The following is a 24,728-nucleotide window of genomic DNA, read 5'->3' on the forward strand; positions in this document are numbered from 1 at the left end:
ACGGGAGAGAATTAGTTACCCGAAGATTTGTTCCCACCATTCGTTTTGTAAGATTATGATCTCTTTGTCTACAGCTTCCTGCCCACCTAGATAATTTTCTTTGTCCAGTCACTGGGTACTTACAGGTCTTTTAAAAAGTCAGTGTCATTCATGTTTGGCTTTAACACAAACAATTTCTGTTCTTCTCTGCTCCTGCCCCTTCTCAAATGTGCTATCACTGATCCGATATTTGTAGCTGCTAAATGAAAAGTAAAAAGGAAACAAAAAGAAAATTCTCCTTTTTGTGTGTTTTGGCATGTAAATGATGCTGCAGGAAAGGGGAGAAGGAAGGGAATCTTCAAAGCTAAGAACAAAAGGGACAAGCTAGGTGCCCTTCAATTGGCTTTGAAGATCAGAAGGAACCTGTTAAGGACGCCTTTGAAGGGGAAGCTGGTGGAGATGAAAACTCTACTGAAATAGGAAGAAAGCATACATGGTAAGCTTACTTGAAGGGATTGCTATAACATGAGCTGTTCTTAGTACTGTGGTACACACACGTGATCTATTGAGATTTGAGGCAGGAAACACTGAGTTTGTCTTTCTCTTCCTAACCCACTTTGGAGCTGAGTGTAACATGCCTCAGCTCTGACTAGGTCTGTTTAATATGGGTGTTTTGTGATCCAATGGTGAATCAATGCCTGTCCAAATAGGAACAGCAGGGAACAGGAGGAAATGACAAAGTGCATTAGCCAGTATAAAATAATGTAAAACAGGATGTAGATTAGAAACGATATCAGCATAAATGATGAATAGTGGAGGATGAGACCACCAAAAGTATGATCTAAATATTGACCTACTCAGATCACTCTGGGATGAAGAATGGCCTAGTGATCCAAATTCAGTCCCTGTAGAGCCACATGGATATGAGCTGCAAAAGAAACCACCAAATAGCAATTAAAAACAAAGCACATTTGGAATAATGAAAGCAATAGCAAAGAAAGAAGGTTGGAGGGGCAGAAACTATAAGTGAAAGGTACTGTAGCTTCATTCAAGGTATCAAAAACCAAGTTATGTTAAACAGATGGGTTAGTAATTTGCGGTGTCTAAGAAAGGCCAGGAAAAACTTAGACAAGGTTTTCTAAAGGGTAAGGGGAAGATTAGATACAGCCTTAAGTTAGACAGACAGCTCAATAAGACTGGAAGCTCAACAGGCCAAAAGATACTCATACAAAGGGATCAGCATGAAGGGAAGCCATTTGGCAGTCTGTTGTTAGCCACCTGGCCTACGTGACTGATTATGATAAGCTTTGCCTGCCTGGCCTCCCTGTGATCCAGGGTCTCATGTGTGATTTCCAACATTGGGAGAAAAGACTGGGTGTAACTGAAGTAAATAAATATCTTTAAAGACTCCTCAAAGGTAAACTAGGCAAAATTATAGTGACTTGCTCAAGATTATAAATTGCACCTTAGCTCAAAGCCAAGTGATGAATTTTTAAAAACCTGACCTTGGAGGTCCATTTTGAGCACTCTCTGATCACTCTACCATCCCAGTGTAACACATGAACCAGGGCAAAGACTGATGATTACTGAATAGCACGGCATTTTGCTATGGCATGGAGAAGAATGAGATTGCATGCTGTTTGGTTTATAAAAATGGGGAAATTAGATCTCCTAGATCATGCTAGTTCATTAGAAATAGACTCAAACAAAAGTAATAGAAAAATGACCAATTTACTTGACCTAACCAAGTCCCAGGTAGATTTAGGGCAGTAGCTGTGTTGGTCTGAAGTAACAGAACAATGTTTGAGACCAATGGCACCTTTAAGACCAACAAGGTTTCATGTGCATGCACACTTCCTTAGATAATTAAATAAAAATCACCAGACTACACACTACACATATATACAGACCAACATAATATATAAAGAGAGAGTATGTTAGAAGTAAATTAGTAAACAGCATCATGGAAATATCTAACAAATCTGCAGCATAATAGAGATGTTTAGTGATTTGATAGTGGAATCAGGTGCCTTGCTAGAATAACAAGCTAAGTTTATCAGTCCTTTGGGTTAAATTCCAGTTCAAAAAAGCATAAAGATAATAAAAATGTTAAGATTAGTGATTAATGGCAGATGCATTCCCAGTAGTAAAAAAGAGTAATTAAAAGGGACCTGTTAGTAGGCCCATCCGTCTTCATCCAAGCATGGAGGCATCTTTACAAGTGACTGTCTCAGGGAGCTGTGCTGTCTCAGGTAGCTTTTGAATTTCATTTGAAAATTACTTTTGTAAGTATTTCAGCAAAGGCCTGCTGGCAAAAAAATTTCCTCAGAATGTAATTTCAAGCCTTGTCATGCTACTCCCAGGAAGTACAGTGTTCACCTTTTTATAGACAAATCTTGGAGTTTCATCAAGTAGTACCAAGACACATCAAGTCTGTGTCAGCTTTCCCCTACCAAATGGATAGGCAAAGGTACTCCAAGGTTGACCTTGAGTAAGTCAGTTTTCTTAGCACTCTCTCAGCCCAGACTACCTCACAGGATGTCTGTTGTAGGGTGAGGACTGGGAGGCCATTGTAAACTGCTTTGAGACTCCTTTGGGTTATAAAAAGTGTGGTGTAAAAACCAACTCCTCTTCTTCCTGGTCTGTAACATACAAACTTAACATGCCAACAGTGTTCACTGTTAGAGATGATGACACACCCACTGGGCTCTAACTCCATCAGCTGGCCCACCTTGCCTACTGCTGATGGTATAAGCAATAATTTATGCAGGTAATACTTGCAAGTCCCTGATCCCTGACACACATTCTTATAAATGTACCCAGCAGATACCGCTAGAATATCTTGAAACCTATTTTACATTCAGTGTCATGTAATTCGTTTAAGCCTATAATGCATCCTTGCATTTTACGTTAAGACTGCCTGCAGATTTATTTCTCATGCCCTGAAACACCTTTCTCCCCCCGCCTTCTTATCATCCAGACTGATGAAGATGTCTTGGGAACTTAGAAACTTTCTCTGTTGCTTTTGGAATTTTCTACAGACCAACATAATTGCTTATGAAACTTTCTCCATATTTGGGTACACAATGTTTTGGAAGGATGGTACATTCTTCCTCTGGTGTTCTCAAGTGTTATGTATTAGAATGGAGGGGGAATGTCTACTACCCATTTTATTTGACATTGCTATATTATTGGATAGACTTTAAAGATTACAATATGTCTTAAAAAGCAATGTATTCTTTGACAAACACCATAAAATAAATGATATTTCCAGTTTGCCATCCTTCTCACAACACTTTTTAAAATGTCTACTTTGACCTAATGGGTGTTACAGGTAAAAACATTTGAATTGTAGTTTACATAATCATTTACTTTAGAACAAAAAGTGATAATTCTACAAAGAAGGTTATGCAATTCATTTTTTTTGTTTATACCCTTCCATTCTTTATATATGTGAAGCAGAGTCTTGTAAATGCATGAGGATTCCTCCCCCTCCCCATTATCTGTCCACGCTTTCACTTTCCTGGGTTGCAGTGTGCCAAATGGAATCCCTCCCCCCACAATGTATCCCTATAAATGTGTTTGTTTCTTCTTTTGAGCATGAAACAGTCTTTGCTCATAAAAAAGTGCATTTTCTTGGATGGATGCCCCCTTTGATTCATACCACTTTTCATTAGAATTAATTGATGGCATGCACACAATGCCTGTCTTTAAAGCAGGGGATAATTCTGAATTATCTTATAATGATTTGCTAGGAGAAATAGACTAAGAGGCTGGAATGAGTAAATAATAAAATATAAAGAATACATAAGCAGATATTTTGAAGATGAAAGGGATTATAAAATTCCCAGCATTTGGGGAAGATGGTTGGGAAGATGTTTTGCCAATAACTGTGGCTTGTAACCATCAGGGACTTTTAATTACCAGACCATGGCCACAAAGCCCACAAAAGCCAGTTGATTCCAGCTGAGAAAGCCTTCGACAACTCATGATTGGGAATCATACCTAACTTGTCCCCCCCCCCTTAGAAAACCAAGCATGCTTCCAGGTAGGTTTTTGTTTTTTAAGTTCTTTTGTTCCACCAGCCATTTGGTGGTATGTTGGCCCAAACTGTGCTTTTTGCCATCTGCTGCTGATTATGTGATACAGTTGTGTTGTTTATAGTTCGATATAATTGTGTTTTGTGCATTTTAGTGGTTGCAACTGACCTTGAAGGGAGGAATACACATTTAAAAAATGAAATCCCAAGCTCCATACAGTTGCTCAAATACAAGCTTACAAAGATGCTTCAGTATCCATTGCTCTGTTTTCTCTACCTCGTATTGGAACAGAGTTCCCTAGAGATTTTTTAAAAACCTCCTTGTAGCAAAGCAATTTGCCCTTCCCTAAAACGTGGGAGCTGGACATTGTACTATGGAGGACATACAACAGTGGTATGCTAATGATAAAATGCTGTTGGAACAGACATTGACTGATCATCTGGAAGAAACCTTTTGGATCCTAGGCATGAGGGGGGTGGGGGCTCTGGGTCCTTGAAGGGTAAGATGACCATGTGGGGATTGCTGAGAAGTTCAAGAGATCCTGATGCTACAGGGAGAGGCATTCTTTCCAGTATAGTAAAATCAGTCGCCACCCCCACCCCCAACTCAGACATCCCTTGATGTTGGCTTATAGGAATGCAAAGAAATCCTTTCCCACGTGGACTAACATTGCCTGCCTAAGTGAATATGAATGTCGGCAAATGATTTATTATGGGAGGATTAGGAGCTCTGCTTGGGAATCAATAAAAAAAATATTTGGAGAACAGAGAAAAGACACTTGGGCCTGTGTTGATGGACACAACATGCCCAAACCTCCCAAGGGAGAAAGAGAGACCCATGAAAATGGTGGAGAACATCAAAGAGATGGGAGAGAGTGTTATTTTTGCCACCTGGGAGAGAACTCACAGAACTTTCCTGGTGCGCTCAAAGAATAAAAATTAGTCTTTAAGATCAACAATACAATGTTTTCCCTACCATTTGCTTTATCAGGACCATTTTTTTTAAAAAGCTTTTGTTTTTCTGGCACTCCCTGTGAATGCTTCTGCTAATGAAATGGGTGATATTTCACAGTCATTGGTATGCTCTGTCGGGACAGATAGGAGGCATCCCAGTAGGATTTATAAGTGGGAAGTTATGAAAAACATTAAGAGGGGACTTGAAAACATGGGTTAATATTGTATGGGGTTATACAGGATAGGCTGGTGTCCTCCTCCCCATGCTTATTACTCAAGAAAAATGTGCATACAATAGAAACACAAAGAGAAATGTTTGCTGTGGAACCCTTTGATGAAGACTGCACTGGGGGCAAACATTATAATACTTAAAGAGATTTACAATGGTTATGGTTTGCAGATGGCCACATGAAGTTGAATTGTTAAATGCAATTGAAAGGTATGGGCTGGAGCATTTAAATACAGTGCATCAGGGCAAAATTAAGTATCAAAGGCTGAAGCACATGTGCCACATTAAAAATGTCTTTTTTCCCCCTAAGGCCTTCTCCTGCTTTTGTTGTGCATATGTGAAAAACTGAAAGGTGTTTTAAGAGTACATATAAGGTTTCTGGATAGCCCTGGATAGCCCAATTTCACCAAATCTTGGAAGCTAAGAAGGGTTAGCCCTGGTCAGTGTTTGGATGGGAGAACTCCAAGGAATATCATAACACAGAGGCAGGCAATGGCAAACCACTTCTGAATGTCTCTTGCCTTGAAAGCTCCAGGGGGTTGTCATAAGTCACCTGTGACCTGGAGGTACTTTCCACCTCACAAAGAACTGATGGTGACCTTGTAGGAAGGCTGGGTCCCAGTTGCATTTCAGCCTTCCTCTCCTTTATGGGGACGGAGAAAAACTGACCCAAGAGCCAATGGATCATTTTGTGAAGTCTACCAGCTACTCATACAGGAACTATGAAGGTTCCCATGATGCACTTGATAGGCGTAGGCACTGTTTTGTGTGAATTGGGCAACATGTGGGTATTCCAGGGGAGTACAGCTTCCATAAACCAGAATCCTGGAAAATCAAGGTTCTAGTTCAAGTGAATGAAAACTGTATCCACATAGAAAATTCACACTTTGCCTAATTCTCATGTGACCAAGTGGATTGGATTAATTGTGCTCCTGAAATATACAGTTGGTGGATTCCCAGTTTGTGCAAATAGAATGGAACTAGGGTCAAAGCCCGTTGTATCCAAGAATACAACGGGCACTAGAGCTTGGCAGTGGGAAGAGGAAGGGGAGGAGTTGTCCAGTCTGTAAGGGCATGGGGTTGAATGTGTGTGTTGTGTGGGAGGTTGTGGTGGCGTGGCGGCAAATGAGGCCATGGGTGTGGAGATATGGGTGTCAAGAACCTGTGGTTTGGAATGTTCGTTGAGTGTGGGAGAGGACTGACTTTTGGGAATTGTGGCATAGTGTTTACAGATGAGCTTTCCAGAGCCATGTCTTCAGATATGTGAAGGGAAAATCAGACTGGAGACTCTTCTTAGGGGAAGATTACATGGCAACCAATTCCCCCAGTTCTGCATCATTTCCCTTCTTGTGTGAATTAGGCCACATTCACCGAAATGCCCCTCTGCCCTAATACACATGGGGTAGTCACAGTACACAGGTGTCCACCGTGTTCCTACTTCTCCATTTTTTCACTGATAAAATGTTATGTGTCCACATGCTTCTTTCATGGTTGCTCCTTAGAAGAAGAACAAATTTTTGTACCCTGTTGTTTACTACCCGAAGGCTGTAAATATTTATTGAGATCTTCCTGCACTTTCCAGACTCACAGGACTGATGCTGGTCTGCCTGTCTGTGCCCCAGAATACAAACAGTTGCTGGTAAGGGCTGGCCATACCCCATAGCCCAGGAGGGACATACCTGCACCACTCCCTCCCAACTCCAGGCAAAAATGGCTCCTTTGAAGGCTGGACTCTGAGGCCTTGTACGATTTTGAAGTCCCACCTCCAAACCTCCAGGAATATTTCCAACCCAGGGGTAGGCAACCTACAGGTGTGGCCTGGAGAGCTCCTGGAATTACAGCTCATCTGCAGAGTATAAAGATCAGCTCCCCAGGCAGAAAGGGCTACTTTGGACAGGGTTGTGGTAGAGAAGAAACATTTAAGGCTTCCCACACAGGTTGTTGTTGAATTGAAAGACTTGAGGCCTACTGCACAGGGTTGTTGTGCAGATGAAACAGGAGACAAAGAACCAGTAGGTCTCAAATCTGCAGAGAGTTGCAAAGAAGAAAGACACATGGCTTGGCTGTGTCTAACCCCCAGCCAGAGCAGTATTTTAAGTGAGAAGGGGCTTTTCTGTGGCCTCCCTGTCAGCCAGCTGTTTGACAGAATGGGAAAGTTCCCCGCCCTCAAAAGGAATGCCCTCAGGCTCCCCTGCGTTGCACTCGGAAAGGCCTCCCTCCCCTCACTCAGGGCCTGTCAGAGGCTCCTTTGCAGAAAGCCTGAAGGGAGGGGGGAGGGAGAGCAGCCTGCAGCCTCCTGCCAGCTCTGTCAGGGTTCTGAGGCAATTTGCAGTTAGACATGACAGTTAGGACAGCCTTGGGGCGAAAAGGGCTGGCACAGCCTGTCCAAGCTTCCGTTCTCATTCCCCTTGGCAGCCCTGCGGTGGTCAGGAGCAGACTGGCAACCATGTCTCCAGATTGCCCTGGAACTGTGGTCTGTCCTGCTGAGGGCCCAATTGGAAGGCGCTGTGCGCCTTCCAATTGGCCCCTCCACTTGTCAGTCCGGGGCCAAGGGGCCAATCCAGGAGTTTTGATCACGGACTCAGCCCACCCCAACCCTCCTTACTGTTTTATTAAGAGGGACAGAAGATGATGATTTGGATGTCTGCACAGCTCTATTGCTTCTCTAGTTCTTGATGCTTTATGATACCTAAGATAGTATCTTCAATAACTTCCCTTTCGTAGTAGTCCAATAAGATTTCTTAAGATCTTTAGGTTTTTAAAAATAATAATTCCCTTTGACCTGATTGTGCAATCTCTAGTGAAGAGAAAATGAAAGTTCCCACATTCTACTCTTGGGATAAGTCTCTGTACAACTAAAGATTCAAGTGGGTAGCCGTGTTCATCTGAAGTAGCACAATACAATCAGAGTCCAGTAGCACCTTCAAGACCAACAAAGATTTATTCAAGGTGTGAGCTTTCGAGTGCAAGCACTCGTCCTCAGACTATGAGGAAGGGAGTTCATAGTCTGAGGAAGAGTGCTTGCACTCAAAAGCTGATGCCTTGAATAAATCTTTGTTAGAATCATAGAATCATAGAGCCGGAAGGGGCCATACAGGCCATCTAGTCCAACCCCCTGCTCTACGCAGGATCAGCACAAAGCATCCTAAAGCATCCAAGAAACGTGTGTATCCAACCTTTGCTTGAAGACTGACAGTGAGGGGGAGCTCACCACCTTCTTAGGCAGCCTATTCCACTGCTGAACTACTCTGACTGTGAAAAAGTTTTTCCTGATATCTAGCCTATATCATTGTACTTGTAGTTTAAACCCATTACTGTGTGTCCTTTCCTTTGCAGCCAGTGGGAACAGCATCCTGCCCTCCTCCAAATGACAACCTTTCAAATACTTAAAGGGGGCTATCAAGTCCCCTCTCAACCTCCTTTTCTCCACGCTGAACATTCCCAAGTCCCTCAACCTATCTTCATAGGGCTTGGTCCCTTGGCCCCAGATCATCCTCGTCGCTCTCGTCTGTACCCTTTCAATTTTATCTACGTCCTTCTTGAAGTGAGGCCTCCAGAACTGCACACAGTACTCCAGGTGTGGTCTGATCAGTGCCATATACAATGGGACTATGACATCTTGTGATTTTGATGTGATGCCCCTGTTGATACAGCCCAAAATGGCATTTGCCTTTTTTACCGCTGCATCACACTGCGTGCTCATGTTTAGTTTACAATCCACAAGTACCCCAAGGTCTCATTCACCGACAGTGTTACCTAGAAGTGTATCCCCCATCCAGTAGGTATGCTTTTCATTTTTCTGACCCAGATGCAGAACTTTACACTTATTTTTATTAAATTGCATCTTGTTCTCATTTGCCCATTTTTCCATTGTGTTCAGATCTCGTTTGTTGGTCTTAAAGGTGCTATTGGACTCTGATTTTATTGTACAACTAAAGTGTCATATTATATGCTAGCTTGGTGTTTATACTCCCTACACTCTTCCATGCTTCAGATTGGTTATCTGCCTTTAAAAAAAACATCATGGAAGTGCAAAATTATTTTGAGGGTTGAATGAGATGTCTTACTGACGCCATTGGGACAGGCACCCAAATGGCAACAAGCAAAGGTAGAACCTGCTGCATACTTGCAGATTTTTTTTTTAAGAATTCAATCGTGGATGTATTCCCCTGTTACCCTCCTTGCCCAGGACTTCTCCCACTTGTTTTGAAACACGCCCAACACAGGGCAGCAAATGAACACATGAAGCTTTCTTTCACCGAGTTATACTATCCATGTGCTGTCCTCAGCCACCTTTTTCTAGTGCTGTTACTCCCTGCCTTTTGTCACCCAAACCATTGCCTCTTGCTGCTCTTCTGCCGCATGCCAATTGCCTCTCATCATTCCTACAGCCACCTAGTAGCTGAGACAACTGACTATGCTTTCACCTCATTCCCCAGGCATCTTTTAAAGTCAGCAGAACTAGCTGCTCATGCCCATTGGGGCTTCCCAAATCCTTGCATGTTGTGAGAGCCAGGAAGTTCTTTTGATTACATATGACTGTTATACATCCCTAAAGGCACTTGGGGAATTAAGAAGAGCCCTGCTGGATCAGACTAGTGGTCCATTTAGTCCAATTTCCTGTTTCATATAGTGGCCAACCTAGTTCTTCTGTAGGTCCAAGAATAGGGGATAAAGGCTGAGATCTGTCCCTGATGTTTCCTCCTGGTTTACTGCCTCTGAACATGGAAGTCCCAAGGAAGAACTAATAGCTACTCTGGCTTTGTGGCAGGGGGACAGGCGGACAACAAGTATGACCACAATGAAGGCAATAATGCGTGAGAGGAGGCAGTGATGGTGGCAGCAGTCTCTGTAGATCATCCCTCCAAATTTGCTGCCTGAGGTTATAGTTGCCTCGCCCTGTCTCACTGTAAAGGCACCCATGCTACTAGCTTGGCTGTTTAATGCCTCAGAAGCTCTTCAAGATCTCAGGTTTCTTTCAGATTGTTTTTGTCTATTTCTTTACATTGTGAGGCTGGATAGTGAACCTGGAATTTTCTGCATATGTGGTTTTGATCCATCCATAATTGTGCTCCAAAAACTCCACACTGAAGAAATACTCCTGTTTTAGCTAGGGTGTAAACTGCACGGAGCTTCTATTCCAACCCCAGATAGATTCAGTCCCTGCCCTATACACAGAATGCGATTTCCGTTTGGATTTTGGGTGATTTAAATTTTCCTTCTGCAGCAAGAAGGATTGATCCGGAGTGACCCTACCTTTATTGTGCGATATCTCAGAGTGCTGTTAATCCTCAATATCCAGATGGGAAAGAAAGCTCTGTGGTAGAGAACCTCTGATAGGCTACACCTGGTCATATGACACGCTTACCTTAAAGGAGAAGCCCCTAATTACTCTCAATTTCTCTGGGTCCTGGATTTTTCCTCCCTCCTCTGCCTTTTTCGATCCTCTCCCCCACCCCTCCAAGAAAAGAAAGAGGCTCCCTGCCTGGCTCCTCTCCCCCCCCCCCCTTCCAGAAAAGAAAGAAAGAGGCTTGGCTCCCCCCCCCCCACCTTCTGAGCCTCCCTAACCACCTGCAGAAGACTTTCCTGTTTTAATGGGGGGGGGATAAGAAGATCCGAGTTCAAAGTGATCTGAATTCAACAGGATTGAAAATGGAATAAAGAAAGTAAGTACAGACTCTGAATAGCTGTTCATTAGGCGTGTGTATGTGGGGGTCAAACCATACAATGCATTGAAGATCCATGATCAGATCTACTTCTGCATTCTTAACATGGAGAGACTGATTAGAATTGGGGACCCAGCAATGGAGAAGGCTTAACCCTTTCCCTGTTCCACTTTTCTGATAGATATCTTCCTCCTTGAGTGATTATTAGGCCCAGTAAGGGGAAAAGGCAGGTACAATATGAGTCCCTGTTTTACTTCCTTACCATGGCTCAGGTAAACCAATTTGTACTTGAACAATATTTGAGGGGGGGGGTACATTCTCTTGTTCCACTGCAGCACTTCAAACTGTAGCCCCAATATATACATTAGGAGATCCCACTGTGGAGGTCCCATTCCTTCTCTCCATCAGGAAAAGCAAAGACTGGCGGTGGCTGCCTGCTTACCTGTTAGACAAGTCAATTTTTGTCATTCTTACTGACAGTAATGGCCAGAATGACATTGAGCCTGGGGCATTCTGGGAGGCTAGTGGATGTGTCAGTAGCACAGACAGGGCTTGAGGGCACTACTGTCATGCTGTGCATAGCCTGAGACAGATGCCATCAAAAGAAATCATTGACCTGGAAAGAGAAGAGAGAAAGGCATTTTCATGCAGAAAGTTTCCAACTGACAAGTGCAGTTTGGTCCCAACCGTAGTTCGCCATGGGGAGTGTCACTTCAGAAGACGGTTTTCTGTATCTCCCCGGGAAGGAGCTACCTTAAAGAAGCCCACTTGAGCCAGAACTTAATCCCATGCCATTTTAAATTTGATTTGCATGTAAAATGTCAATTCAGCTGTTATTTTAATTATTACATCTACAGCGAAGTGACATGCAACAGGTAGCTGTCTCCTTCCATTCTTCAGGGCTTTGCTTTAAAGAATCCAAGCTCACATGTTAACTTTGTGGTTTTTAAAAGAAAAACAAACTCCTTGATGATAAAAGAAGGCTGCCCCATGCCTCAGGATTGGGGTTCTCGTGCCAGAGAAGCCCTTGCTAGCGAGTTGCCTTCTCTCTCAGAATGGCCTGTGGAGAAGAGGAGGACTGGCACCGACTGAGCTTCGGATTTCTCATAATAGATGAAGAATAAAATGGATTAAAAGCCTTTTAATACTTATTATTCCACTCTAGGAACAGGCAGTTAGAGCAGCAGATGCCAGTTATAAGTCCCAGGAGAGCACTTGCATGACATCCCCTCCACATTCTGCTCTCAGAGTCCAGGCCAAGAGAAACTCCCAGCTCTCCCCTCCTACCCCCATACAGAGACCAGGTATGCTCATTTCTGTCCAGACTTGCCCAGCAATCTCTTTTGCAAAGAAACAAAAACTTTAATAGTAATGAATAATTGCCTTTACAAAAATTAATACTGAATACCGTTCCTTTCTGAGACATTTCCATTTTCCTTCTGTGTTGGGAAGAAGGAGTCACACGTCTCATGATGCCACACTGACTATGAAAACAGTTTCTCAAGCAGCTGTAGGAACAAGTTAAGAGTTTGTGATGGGTTCAGACATTGTGTGAATGGAGGCCAAGCTAGAAAGGACAGCCTATGTTGTGCTTCCTTCGGTTGCTGCCTTGAACCCCCCCCCCCCTCCAGGGAGGCATCCTTTTGGATCTGTTCTGACCTATGACACTTTCCTTGCACTGCAGAGAGGGGGGAAGGAAGCAGGTGGAGGGGCCTGGTCTGAGCCATGATTGATTATGCAGGGCCAGAGACCCAGAGAGAACACGTGCAGTTTCAGGATTTTGCCTCCCTAATAATAATCGTCCTATTTATATGAGTGTGTACAGAACTGTTTTATACACACTCTGTGGGACCCAAATTGCAATAAAGGCGTTTTGCTTCATAGGTCCCTAGGTAGAAGAGAGAGCTGTGTTTGGCTCCATGTTGCTTTTACTGCCTGGAGAAAAAAGCTAATAAAACAGAATTCAAGGCCCAATTACTAGAATCCAGTGCTGAATATTGCCCTCTGGCTCCACCCGGCAGCCAAAGGCCTGCAAACATATGTAGTGTTAAAATCCTGTTAAAATCTTTCTCATCTTTTGAAATCTCTTCAGTATCACCCTCAGACCTTGTTGGGGCATTCTACTCCTTTCTTTTGCATAACCAAGGGTGTGCGTAAGCTATCATATCCCTGTCTTGATAACTATTAGCCATTTATCACTCAATTAATACCGGAGTTATCAACTGCCTGGAAAAACCTCCTGCCCCATTAATGGAATGGTATTTTCCATGTAATTTTAGTTTCAGCGGGTAGCAGTGTTGGTGAGCAATAAAACAGCTACGCTCAAATACAGTAGCACCTGTATGGACCAACAAGATTTTCAGGGCATAAACTTTTGAGAGTCAAAGCTCCTTTCATCAGATATGAGTTGGAATGGAGACTGAGTCCTTATAGCTCAGTCAGAAGGTAAGAGAGGTGTTGCAGGGAAGGAATGCAGGATTCAGGTCAGTCTTTACATAAAAGAATAAATGGACAAGAATCTGATATTGAAAACCATAACATCCCCAAATTCAGTGGGGGAATACTTTAATCTTCCAGGTTATTCTATTGCTGGTCCAAGAGTCCTCAAAGAGAAACTTCAAGGGAAGATTGCTGCATTTGAGTTCATTCACAAGTTTAGAACAATGGAAACTCCTCCCCCTGGAGGGGGATCAACAGGAACATAGGATTAATGACAGAATTAGAATTATCGATATTTACTGGATTTTTCATTGTCTATAATTCTGAGGTTTGAGCTTTAAAAAAAAAATGAGGGGGCACTTAGTAAGGAAGCAATTTTCAATTTACCCCATTACATATTTGACTGCTTACTTTACACTCAACCCAGGGCCAAATTCCTCAATGAGATCTTAAGGGGCTCTAACCTTCCCTCTGTCGCTGAAAAGACAATCTATCTTTTATCTGACCAGGCTGATAAAGTAACATATAAAACCGCTCTTTTTGCTTTGGCTGCAAGGAAAATAAGGGCCAACATTGTTAAGGCAGGCTCTTAATACTCTTGCACCTTGTACTCATGTATGCTATTTGAGTTCTTTGGTCTTAAATTTTATATTTTTATACAGTTCTTTTTATTCTACTTTACTGAAATCCAGTAATGCACCTGTCTAAAGACACACCCCATCAAACTACTCTTTTATCTGAACTCTCTAGATTTCTAGAATGAAAATTAAAAGGTTTCAGTATCAATTTGGTTTCAGGCATATTCTCACCTGGAAGAGATTATTATTTTGCACAACCTAAACCATTCCACTTGTCTCTTAGCCATTTATTTCATGGATGTCCACCCCTTTGCTTAGGGTTTGTTACCTGTCGATTTAAAAATGACTCTCCCAAAATCATTTGTGAAAAAATGCCAAGATCACACAGTGAGCTTGCACCAAAAATAGAGCATGAATCTCTGATCTGCAAGCACACATGTATGTGTTTAAGCTGCCAAGATAGGCTTCCATCCCCCTTTCTTCAGCTGTGTCAAAAGGGTGCTGTGGAACTGTTATGGATGGGCTTAGACAAGGTCAAGGGTTCAAGACTCAGTGGCCCTAAATCAACAGTAACCTTCTAAATGACAGCTTTACAAGACTAGCTCCTTTCACTCAGCTAATCCAGGGGCATGTGAAGGATGAAGTTTGATTGGCTGCCAAGATCCAGCTTCCATCAGGATCCAGAAGTGTGTCAGCTGTTCATATTTAGGGCTATGGAAAATCTCATGTTAATGCAAAGGCCGAAGAGTTGTGTAAGTTCCCTTTAATAGGCTGTCTTTCTCATCTAAAACTTGGGACTGCAGCATACCATATTAACACTCCTCTCTTTGGTATTGGGACTATGCAACAAAAAGATTGTCCTCTGGGCTGCAAACAGAGCCATAAAACTGCAAGATAAATCACTCATTTGAATAGGAGTTTGGTCTTCCAAATCCCAAACCCAGTAGCCTCATCAACCTCAGCTGATGGAGAATGGTCATAACTGGTAGTCATAATCCATGCTTGAAGACAGGCCAGGATGTACACATCCAGACATTAGAGAGACTTGGCGATGAAAGACATGCTCCATTTATAAGGAGGTAGAACATGGTTACAACTATTTACCAGTTCTAGCTCCTGTGTCTAACAAAAGCAACGGAAGAGTGTCTGATTGACTTCTGACCCGACTTTGGCACTGAAAATGCCTTGGTTGCCTTAGGGGATGATTTTTAGTAGAGGCTGGCTAAGGGGCATATATCTCTATTGGTTATTCTCCACTATTTATTTATTAGATTTATTTAGATTTATTTAGATCTAAATACTATGCTATCATCCAGGGTATTAGTCATTAATAAATTAACAAGAAGAGGCAAGATTGGGTGGCACCATTTTGTGGTGGTCCCTGGAAGGTAGAGTAAAGAAGGATGGACTAAGGGGAATGTTGTTCTGCCTCAGGGCCTTTGGACAATGAAGTTCTCCAGAGTTCTACCCTGTCTTCTATGATTTTCAGGTTATGTAACCTCTGGGGTGAGTTTAGAGGAGACCTTTCTATTGCATTTTTGATGTTACCCTCCGCAAGCTCACTAGCCAGAAGTGGTGGCCTACAAATTGAACGAAATAAATAAGATGATAACAAATGGCTTCACCTCTCCTTTGCAACCAATTTGACATTTGCTGTGAATTTGTCAGGCCAGCGTTAGAGTCAATGACAGGCTGGGCGAAGACAAACTGAAGGTTAATGTTTGATGGCTATAGATGATTCTGTGCTGAGAAGTGTTGCAATTAAAGTATCAGACTAGGTTCTGCACTTGGCAAAGGAATCTTGCCACAGGATAGGCTTGGAGTCTGCGGGGGGGCACGGTTCAAACAGTGATCCTGCAGAGAGAAGTCTCTCCACAGCATTGGGTTGGACTGTGCTAGGAGTCCCAGCTTGAAGTGGGCCTCCCCACAGAGCCCACTGGCTGGCAGCCATTCCAGCAGCCCCTTTTGCTTCCTTCCCTTAGGATGGGAGGGGAAGTGAAAGGGAGGGTTTAAATTGCTGCAGATTGGCAGACTAGTAAAGCTGTTAAGTTTAGTGGTATTGTATAGCTGCTGAATATACCCAAATAAAAGCTGAAGTAATTTGGCTTTTATTCAGATCAGCCATACTGGTAGCCTAAACAGATTAGAGAATCTACATTCAGTTTAGAAATAAGTTTTTTTTTTTTGGGGGGGGGTGAACTGAATGCACATACCTAGTAGTGATGGCCATAGGCATATAAACAACTTTAAAAGGAGATGAGACAGATTCATGAAGTATAGGTATATAACTTGCTACTAGCCATGGTGAGCAAAAAGAACCTACCAGGGACAGGAGGCAACATTGGGAGCACTCCTCAGCATCTATGTCCTTTTTTTAGCTCTCCAAATTAACTGGTTGGCCACTGTATGAGACAGGATGCCGGACTAGATGGTCCACTCATCTGATTCGACAGGTCTCTTCTTAGGTTCTCTCAAAACTGCACAACATCCTTATTTACTATTTTTGTGAGACCATCAAGACTGTGTTATTGAACTGACCTTTTAATTTAGATTATGTTGCTGACCTACAGCTTCTGTTTATTTGCTGCTGGCTTTCTGTATAATATGTGCCTTGTTACTTGCTTTCTTCTGAGCATTTTAAAATTTTAAATGTGTTATTTTGTGTGATCTATTTACTTTTATGCTTGTAGGTTGGGTTACAGAGTCCCTCAGGACCAAGAAATAGGATATTAGATAGATAGAGATCACCCTTTCTCAACATTTTTACAACAGAGAAACCCCTAAAACATTCTTCAGGCTTTGAGAAACTCCAGAAGAGGTACAATAGTTCAGAATATGGTTGGGAATCATAGCTGTGTAAACGCCCACCCGGTTCCCTCCCCTTCCTACTCCTATCAGGCCCATCATTTGCCATTTTTTTTTGGGGGGGGGGATCAGTATATGGTCATATCACCTGACAAATGTTTAACAAATTTAAAATATATATTTAATTAATTCTCACCCATTTGGGAAACCCTTCCAGGGCCATCAAGAAACCCCAGGGTTTCACAAAACCCTGATTAAGAAAACCTGATATAGATATATAGATACATCTATTCAAATAATACATATATACTCAACACTAAGCCATGAAATATTTCTCAACCTTCTGGTTTTTACAGTTCAAGCTGTTGCAAATGGCATGGGACAAGGCCAGGTTCGTTTTCTCTTCCTCCTAGTCAGTTGACAGTCCTAGGCAGTTTTTCACTTTGAGTTTGTTTCTGAGGCCTTACCTTCTAGTTTAATTGAGGCCAACTGTTGGCTGCTTCCATCCCTCAGGCACTTCAAAGTTTCCTCTGATCTGCTTTAAAGATATGGGCTGAGGTGCATCCACATGGTCCCTCAGGACTTCTTAAAGAACCTTCCTTTGCAGCAGCTTCCAGCTGGCTTGTTCACGCAAGCCGATAAACAGATCATCTGCCTTTCCTACTCCACAGGAGGCAGGAGTCCAGCTTGTGTGCCTGACAGTTTGTTAAAGCTACTGCCAGGGAAGATGTTGGACAATGATTCAAGTTGGAGCAAAGTCCACCCCCCCCCCCCGTGAGTTCTGAATCACAGGATCACAATCACAAGGCATATTCCACTTAATCACTAATTCTTTTTTCCACATTTCAAAAACAATTTCAGAGTAACTTTGGAATATTAAAACTTCATCACATTTTTAAAAGAGTGAAATGAGAATGGGAATTTTTCTTTTTGTTGTAAAATTCAGTTTCCAAGCTTGATGTAGTCAACATTCCAGTTAGAATATTCATGAGATGTAAATAACATTGCACAATTTTCAAGGCAGCTCTTTTAGATGACTTGTAGAATAGACATTGCTGTTCTCCCCCCAAATCATTGCCACCTGTGGCAGTGCTGTATGGCGATGTAGTAACCCTGAAATTCTTATTCACTCCGATATTCTGTAGCATATTTCTTGTAGAATTGTTCTTCATTAGGAATATACCAATCAGTCTTTTTTGTTTCTTTTTCTGTTTTCAGATGTTCTCATTGCCCTAACCTGGATGGCTCAAGCCAGCCTGATCCTATCAGGTCTCAGAAGCTAAATTGGGTCAGCCATGGTTAGTACTTGAGTGGGAGGCCACATCACCAAGAAAGTCCAGGGCTGGCATGTAGAGGCAAACCACTTCTCAGTGTCTCTTGCCTTGAACATCCTGCAGAGTTGCATGAGTCTGGTGTGACTCGACTACACTTTCCACCACCACATTGTTGCTGTGATCCTTTTGTACTTCTCATGTGTTTGTTGCTGACATTGTTGCCAATTTATTCCTTCTATGTCCTTTCATTTATCCATTATACACCATTTTTACTTAGTCAAAGCAAAATAACATTTAAAATTGTGTACATTTGACAGGAAATATTTGCATGAGGAAGCCAAGCAATGTAAAATTTAGAAATACCTGGCCTTCAATACTAAGCCTTGCTTTGCTCAGGAGGTACTGTTACCCACTTCCTGGGTAGTCCTGCTCTGAAGAATTCATTATTCTGGTGCTAGAAGCTTCCACTCATGCAAGATTAACATATTTCATCAGCCAAACATCACTGAGCACCAGAGGAGGGTACTGCACAGGAGATGGGTGCAAAAAGAAGAAAGGTTTCATCCCTAATCTTAATCAACCTGTCCCTTGTACCCTGCATCCATCCCACCTGCCAATCATTGGGTTACAATGTACTAACACAGAGGAGGGGATTCCCTGCCATTCCCACTGTCTCTAGCAGAGGATTGTCACTTATACCTCTGGATTGTATCCCTCTGACCTAGCATCTTAAAGGGCAGAGCAGGGGGATCTGAGATGCCTTAAATCAGCCATTCTCTTTCATCCATAGCCAGGCAGTCTCACTTTCATTTCACCTTCCTTCCCCTCAGGACTAGCAACAGTGCTTGAAAGGTAGATTTGAATCTGTAATGCAAGCAACTGAGCGGTTTCCTCCTTTCATCCCTATTCTGTTCTTTCATCCCGTGCACTTCTCTCCCTCAGGTTTAATTTTGGGCTTGGGGAAATTTAGGCCTAGAAAGTTCGAGAAAAGATTTTCTAACGATGCAAACTATATTGTCTGCTTAGAAAGAAGATTTAGTAAACTGAGATTAGCTGGTCCAGGCTTTTTGGTATGCCATTGGCTCCAGACCATATTTATACCATGTATAGTAGATACATGAATTCTCAGAGTGGTCTGTAAACTCATACCAGCATTTTAAATGACATTTTCAGCACTGAAAGTCAGGTTTAGGTCTTGTATTAGGGACATTGCCTCATCATTTTGAAGATCCTTTTGACTCCTGAAAGCCAGAAAAAGTTCTTGGTTTAAATGGAGCTCTTCTAGGGCATCAGGGGGCTGACCTCATTGGAAGGAGTTACTTGCCAGCTTATAGGGAGCATCTGACAATCTCCTGTTATGACAATTGATTTGCAGATGGACAAGATCAGATTCCCCAGACAAAATGGCTGCTTTGGAGAGTAGACTCTATGATATTACAGCCTGCTGAGGTCCCTCCCTTCCCTAAATCCCACCCCTCCCGGCTCCACCCCCCAAATCTCCAGGTATTTCCCAACCCAGAACTAGTACCACGAGTTGGTATGGAAAGGTTTTTGTTTGCACACCATTTCACCTCAAACAATTGGTGACTCAATTTTCAAGTATATGCTCATCAGGTGATTGCCTTATTTGAGATGAGGTAGGACCCCCCCCTCCCCCCAAGAATAGCTAAAGCTGCCAGTTAGCTTGTTTGGTGGAGTTCTTGTACCTTTTAAAGGTACATAACTGGCACCACCAGCAAATGGCACTTTTCATCTGTGAAGGTTCCATGGTGCGTAAAGCTTCAGTTGCTAGCCTTAGTACGCAACTATTAAAGGCACAAAGACTTTGACAGGCAAAAGTGTGGAAATCTTACTGCCTATTGATCTTGCAGGTCCTGCATCTTGCCCTAAATCACAGCTTCCAAAACAATTAAACAATTAAATTACAATCCTCAGATGCCAAAATCTCATATCACAAAATCTAAGGACAGAATTTAAAAAGTAAATGACAACAGCAATAAAAATTCAGGCAAGTCTACCAGTTACAGAAGGACCTGTTGGAACAAGACAGCCTTTCCGAGCAGTGATATCAGGGCTGTCTCAGCCTCACCCTCACCCACCTCACAGGGTGTCTGTTGTGGTCAGAGGAAAGGGAAGGCGACTGTAAGCCGCTTTGAGCCTCCTTTGGGTAGATAAAAGTGGCATATAAGAACCAACTCTTCTTCTTCTTCTTCTTCTTCTTCTTCTTCTTCTTCTTCTTCTTCTTCTTCTTCTTCTTCTTCTTCTGATCCCCCCCCCCCAAAAAAAATGGCAAATGCCCACACCACAGGACACGGGTATCACAGGGCATCAAGTCTGACCTCATGGTTTGGGCCACATTCCTGCGAAGTTTCAATCGGGTAGCTGTCAGGATTGCTAGAAAACCCTGCCATGAATTAGCCTGAGTTTCTCCATGACAGTAAGATTGATCTTTGTAGCTCTGTGCCTAGGGGCCCCAGGCCCATATATTATGCATGCTTGCTTGAAACCGAAACTATGTTGATGTAGCTATTATCTCTAGAAGCTGTGAATGTTCTTTCCTTTGAAGCCCTTGGGTTGGGCCTGCATTTTGTAACCATAACATCTTATCTGGGCCCGGAGACAGCCAAGGACATGTGAAAAGTAACACTGTATTTTATGGTACCTGTCTCCTCTTCCTTCCTCCCCTCCCTTGGGAACATTCAAGTTTTGGGCGGGAGAGTTGTATTGATAAGGAGAAGCAAATCTGTCTTCAGGCAGATTTGACTTCTCCAGTCTAGGTGTATGAAGTATCTCTCAATAAATGCTTTCTATTCAAAGAAGCTTGTTGTGAGTCCTTGCAACGTCTGACAGTAGCCAGCTGGCAAGCCCCCCCTTGACCAAGGCAGGGAGTTGCAGGTGCACATGGATGCGGCCGGTGGATGTGGTTTTGGGATAGTTTACAATGACAGGTGGTGTGCGGGCAAGTGGCCAGACACCTGGCCGGTTACAGTCCGCAGAGACCTCACTTTTTTGGAGCTGTTTCCAATTTTGGAAGCAGTCATCCTTTGGCAGGATCTGTTCCGCAACTCACGGGTCTCATTCTAGTTTGACAACCAGGCTGTGGTGCAGATCTTGAACAGCCAGTCGGCACGGAGCGTGTGGGTCATGCGCCTGGCCCAGCGCATGGTCCTGCCGTGCTCGGAAGCCAACGTCTCTTTCTGGGCCCGGCATGTGGCGGGGGTGTGGAACGAAATCGCTGACGCTCTCTCTTGCCAGCAGGTAGAGAGGTTTCGCCAGCTCGCCCCCTCGGCCAGGGCATTTCCGGAGGACTTTCTCGTGCACATGTGGGACCTTGGAGCAGGCTGATCTGTGATGGCATCATCGGCTTGGTGGCGGCATCAACACAGAAGAGCTACAAAAGGGCGGCCAAGGGCTTCCTGGCATTTGCTAGGTGCATGGGACATCGGCAGCCATGGCCGATGGGAGAGGCTTTGATCTTAAATTACCTGGCCCTCCTCAAAGGACAGGGAGCTTCACACAAGACTTTACGGGTGGTCATGTCGGGCCTTTCATTTTTCAGTAAAGCTCGGGGTTCTTGGGATCCCGGCACTTCCTTCCTTGCCAGGAGGGCGGTTAAAGGATGGGGTCACCAGGCCGGGCCTAGGACCGACACCAGAAAACCCATCACAGCATCACTATTGGGGGAGTTGGTGGCCCAGCTGCGACTGGTTTGCACCACGGGGTATGAGGCCATCTTATTTCATGCAGCCTTTACATTGGCATTTCACGGTGCATTCCAATGCAATGAGTTGGCATCCCCAACCACGGCCAGGATCAGGCACAGGGGCCTGGGGTAGGAGGACATGGAGATTACCGAAGAGGGACTCTTTCTGTGGGTCCGCTGGTCGAAGACCGACTAGATGGGGTGGGGAGCCGCCATGGTACTCACAGAGTCAGACCACACTCAATTTGCCCGGTGTACAGCATGGCACGGTTCTTCATCGTTCCTCCTCCAGGCCAGGGCCCCCTGTTAGTGCACCGGAATGGCAAGTGTCTTTCCTGTTTTCAATTTGCGGCTGTGTTAAGGGTTGGCCTGCGCTGCTTCGGGTTGCGCCCTGAGTGTTATGGAACCCACTCATTCCGCATAGGGGTGGCCACCCAGGCGTTTCAAGATGGGGTGGTGGAACAGGACATCATGAGACTGGGAAGGTGGAAATGTGGAGCCTTCCGACTGTATGTACGCCCTGATTTGCCTTGCTAAAGTTTTTCCTTGTTTCAGGCCCGTCTTTCGCCTTGCCATTGGTGCTGATCATTGGGCACAGTATTGTCTACTGGGCGGGTCGGTCTGCGGAGGCTTCCGGCTGGGACAAGCACCTGAGGCTGGGCGACCGATTGAGCATCAGATGGTCCAGACACCGCGGGATGCGATGGCCAGCATTACTGGAGGTCATGGCTTCAGACGTGTACCAGCACGGAATGCTTGAAGTGGTCATCTTGCACCTCAGAGAAAACGGCCTGCCTGGCGTTTCAGGGCTGATGTTGGGCAAAATGATCAGGGACGACTTAGAGGTTCTCCACTGTCGCCTGCCACGGACTCATTTGATCTGGTCAGAGCTGCTGGACAGGAGAAGCAGGAGAGGTGCAGTGTGCCCTCAAAGAGTGAACTGTGCAAAAAACAAAGTGAATAAGTTCATTTGGAAGTTTATTTTGGGTATGGGAGGTGGCGTAGTGGACCACCCTGACATTACCCATTGTTTGCCCTCGCTTTTTCGGGAGGACGGGGTTCACTTATCCGAATGGGGTTGAGACCACTGGTTGCACGGGGTCCGGGCGGCTCTGGCAGCTTGGCTGCAGAGCAAGGGAGAGTTGGCAGGGGCGGGGCTGGCTGGCCCCTGCCCAGTGGCAGTTTAAAAGGGGCACGAGACAAAAGCCAGGGGTTGTTAGGGCCCAGTTTGCAACTGGAGCCCAGAAGCAGGGGGTCTCTGTAAGAGAACGGCTTTAGGGGGCCCAGTTTACCCGGCTGGGTAGGTTAGGGCTCCACGCCAGGCGGCTGGGGGACTGAATGAGGTGGGCGCCCGTTGGTCACCCATCAAGTTGCTTTCCAAGGGTTTGGACCCTGGAGGGCAGAACTTATCCTCCCGGCTGGAGGGAAAGGATCCAGGAACCTTCAGGGCCAATAAAAGGAACAGCCGGACGGCTGAGGTAGGCTCAACGTCTTGTGTCATGCCAACCCTCCGGCTGGGGGGTGGTACTCAAATAAAAGCAGTGGCCTTGTTAACGCCAAGAACACAGTTGCATCGTACTTGCCAATATGCTACCTGCCAATCAAAAAAATAGCGGGCATCGCAGGCCCTTAAAACATTGCAAAAGGAGATTGGTTGCCTGGCTTGATTGAAAGGGGGGAAAGAGTCGCGTATAAAGTGTGTTGCTCTCTTCCACCATTTCATGCACAGTTTGCAGAGTGTAAAAAGTGCTAGAAGGTGGCAGACGAAAGCAAGAGAGCCAGAAGGAGAGGAATGGCCGGAGGTGCAATAATTTTTAGCACTATGCCATTATGCTGGCATAACTATTTTTTTCAATGTGTTGAAATGCCCTTACACACTTCAAGGTATGTTTCCAAAGCTTTTGGCCTGTCATAGTCTACCTATTGAATCCTTTTCTCATCCTGTCATTCCTTCAACGAACTCACAGCAACATACACAGTTGTTTCTTTGTTATTATACTCACACTATTAAATGTCATAAAGAAATGTTGGAATACAGATTGGATTTTTAAGTAAGGTAAGGTATTGCAATGCATTTTATTAGGTATGATAAATGAGAAACCGATTAATTATATTTTATATGACTTTTGTATGTCTGTATCTGGGGAAGGCACTGGCAAGGCCACCCTGTATTGAGTCTGCCATGAAAACGATGGAGGGTGTCACCCCAAGGGTCAACGCACTGGGAAACCAATATGGCAATAAAATATCCAAATTGGACTTATATAGAGTCATCATAGAGTTGGAAGGATCCATACATGCCATCTAGTCCAACTCCCTGCTCAACGCAGGATCAGCCCTAAGCATCCTAAAGCATCCAAGAAAAGTGTGTATCCAACCTTTGCTTGAAGACTGCCAGTGAGGGGGAGCTCACCACCTCCTTAGGCAGCCTATTCCACTGCTGAACTACTCTGACTGTGAAATTTTTTTCCCTGATATCTAGCCTATATCGTTGTACTTGAAGTTTAAACCCATGACTGCGTGTCCTCTCCTCTGCAGCCAACAGAAACAGCATCCTGCCCTCCTCCAAGTGACAACCTTTCAAATACTTAAAAGAGGGCTATCATGTCCCCTCTCAACCTCCTTTTCTCCAGGTTGAACATTCCCAAGTCCCTCAACCTATCTTCACAGGACTTGGTCCCTTGGCCCCAGATCATCCTCGTCGCTCTCCTCTGTACCCTTTCAATTTTATCTACGTCCTTCTTGAAATGAGGCCTCCAGAACTGCACACAGTACTCCATGGGTGGTCAGTGCCGTATACAATGGGACTATGACATCTTGTGATTTTGATGTGATGCCCCTGTTGATACAGCCCAAAATGGCATTCGCCTTTTTTACCGCTGCATCACACTGCCTGCTCATGTTTAGTTTACAATCCACAAGTACCCCAAGGTCTCGTTCACACACAGTGTTACCTAGAAGCGTATACCCCATCCAGTAGGCATGCTTTTCATTTTTCTGACCCAGATGCAAAACTTTACACTTATCTTTATTAAATTGCATCTTGTTCTCATTTGCCCATT

The 24,728-nt window shown here is 44.1% G+C and overlaps 2 long non-coding RNA genes across 4 annotated transcripts in view; one reads left to right on the forward strand and one right to left on the reverse strand.

Annotated features, from left to right (window-relative positions):
- LOC143832132 (uncharacterized) overlaps positions 1 to 17,799 on the reverse strand; it is a 42,018-nt gene extending 24,219 nt beyond the window's left edge. Inside the window, exons 1-4 of one of the 2 annotated variants that reach the window (XR_013229107.1) lie at positions 17,157 to 17,799; positions 11,310 to 11,483; positions 2,151 to 2,284; positions 837 to 907 (exon numbers count right to left, since the gene is read on the reverse strand). This is a non-coding gene — a long non-coding RNA (uncharacterized LOC143832132). Of the gene's footprint in view, positions 1 to 836; positions 908 to 2,150; positions 2,288 to 11,309; positions 11,484 to 17,156 lie in introns of both variants that reach the window. The other variant, XR_013229106.1, reaches the window with a different exon arrangement.
- The window catches only part of LOC143832133 (uncharacterized), a 91,741-nt gene extending 67,932 nt beyond the window's left edge, over positions 1 to 23,809 (forward strand). Inside the window, exons 2-4 of one of the 2 annotated variants that reach the window (XR_013229108.1) lie at positions 314 to 475; positions 17,908 to 17,987; positions 21,219 to 23,809. This is a non-coding gene — a long non-coding RNA (uncharacterized LOC143832133). The remainder of the gene's footprint in view (positions 1 to 313; positions 476 to 17,907; positions 17,988 to 21,218) is intronic. The other variant, XR_013229109.1, reaches the window with a different exon arrangement.
- The last annotated feature ends 919 nt before the right edge of the window (positions 23,810 to 24,728 follow it).

Source organism: Paroedura picta, chromosome 3 (genome assembly GCF_049243985.1).
Source record: "Paroedura picta isolate Pp20150507F chromosome 3, Ppicta_v3.0, whole genome shotgun sequence".
Taxonomy (NCBI): domain Eukaryota; kingdom Metazoa; phylum Chordata; class Lepidosauria; order Squamata; family Gekkonidae; genus Paroedura; species Paroedura picta.